The 2,032-nt window shown below is 37.9% G+C and overlaps 1 pseudogene; it reads left to right on the top strand.

Moving 5' to 3' along the window:
- Positions 1-440: 440 nt before the first annotated feature.
- Positions 441-1,604, top strand: LOC149263531 (ACT domain-containing protein ACR4 pseudogene; annotated as a pseudogene).
- Positions 1,605-2,032: the final 428 nt, after the last annotated feature.

Genomic DNA, 2,032 nt, shown 5'->3' with positions numbered 1-2,032 from the left:
AAGCTTGGGGACCTATCTTAGATACTTTGACTTGCAAAGCTTGGGGACCTATCTTAGATACTTCGACTTGCATAACTTGGGGACCTTGGACGAATCTAACCAATTAGTAATTTGACCTTCCATTGTGAATCAACAATATCCATAAAAGGTCAAATTGTATGATGAAATTGATGTTTCAATGCTCATTTGTCAACACAACTATCTGAAACTTTTGTACACTCTACCATGATTGCAATTTTTTAAATCCAAAACATAGTTCAAAGTTTCGTAAACTTGTCTTTTGTTAATGACTCTGCAAAAATATTAATGATGTGATCACTTATCTTGCAATAAATAAGATTCACAATATCTTTATTTTGTCAAATAATGGGCATGAAGCCTCCACATACACTATTTTACTATGAACAAGAAGATTCACAATATCTTTATTTTGTCAAATAATGGGCATGAAGACCCTAGGTCTCAAGGCTGCCTGTGATGGTTTATTTTTGGTGGCTCGGTCTGACTTTACTTTATTTGTTGTCAATCCTCTCACTGCCAAGTTCAAACGTTTGCCAAGGATACGTCCACATGCTAGAGGCTGTGATAAATTTGTCAACTGTCTCATTGTTCATGGAACAGCTGAGCTGCAAGTTAATAGAGATTCAGGGGATTATACAGTTTATTTGTTTGGTAATTGGCAGGACAGAAGGTATTTGATGTTTTGTAAACTTGTCTGCTTTTTGATCTGGATCTCTGTTGCTCTCAATGAGTTCTCTGTTGATCTCTGTAATTGCAATCTGAATATGCACTATACGGTTTTACTATCTAATCGTTATGGTTTCTTACAAGGGACTTGATTTTTCATAGGATCTTTGTTTTTTTTCAAATGTTTATTTCCCAATTTGATTTTGTTAAACCAGGTATAGGTGGTTTCAGATCACATCCCTAATGGGATTAATATTGAATCTAAATTAGGTTAAAGAAGAGTTGGGGTATTTATTTCCGTTCTTTCTTTTGTGATACAGGAGTACTAAATCAGGCATACTGATGGTTGCCCCGTGTATTCAGAAGCAGAGAAGAAGCGTGTGATTCAGTGTTTGGAGGCTGCCATTAGACGAAGAACATCAAAGGTATGAGTCCAAGGATCGGATCCATGGTGGAAATTTATTCAAAACCCTAAGACTTGGGATTCCCGGTGCATTCAAATTTGATCCTTTTTAAATTTTAGTCAGCTTAGTGTGAGTTTTGTTGATGATATTTTATGAATTCAGGGTATGCGACTGGAGCTCTGCACCAACGACCGTGTTGGGCTTCTGTCGGAGGTGACTCGCATATTTAGAGAAAATGGGATGTCAGTTACAAGAGCAGAGGTGTCAACGCGGGGTGATAAGGTAGCTGATGTGTTCTATGTGACTGATACAGCTGGAAACCCCGTTGATGCCAAGACAGTAGAAGTTGTTCGCCAAGAAATTGGACTAAAAATCTTGCAAGTAAAAGACGACTGTATGCATACAAAATCTCCTCCAAGGGAACCTGCCATCCGATTCTCCCTTGGTGATCTCTTCAAATCAAAGTCAGAGCGTTTTCTCTACAGTCTTGGATTGATAAAATCCTATTCTTAGATGTTGTATTTTGGGCCTCTTGCAATGGAATTAAGTAATTGCCTTTGAAGGTTGTATGTATGGACGATGGTTCTCTAAAAACCATCATCGTTCATCTGTTTTCCACTGACAATTACCTTGCTAAAGACAGAAATTGGGTACAACAATGCCAGGCTCTGGAAAGCACAATACCACTGGGATTTGCCAAATATGATTTGTTGATCATCGAACAAAATACCAGCAATGGAGAACTATTCACCACACTGGCCAAACATGGCCCTGTCATTTGATGACCCAGGAATTGCGAAATTAACCTCATCATAGAGAAGTGTGCAAAATTGGTAGAACTGAAAGAAGACAGCGCTAATTACAGTGGTGGTAGGAGAAAGGAACTAAATCCACCTAATCTAGAATTGCTTATACAATTTGTACAAATTACAAGCTAATAA

Source organism: Pinus tabuliformis, chromosome 6, assembly GCF_031772625.1.
Source record: "Pinus tabuliformis cultivar Carrire ecotype Pingquan chromosome 6, CPIR1, whole genome shotgun sequence".
Lineage (NCBI taxonomy): Eukaryota > Viridiplantae > Streptophyta > Pinopsida > Pinales > Pinaceae > Pinus > Pinus tabuliformis.
The sequence above is the reverse complement of the archived record's forward strand: the minus strand, read 5'-3'. Positions and strand labels throughout refer to the sequence as shown.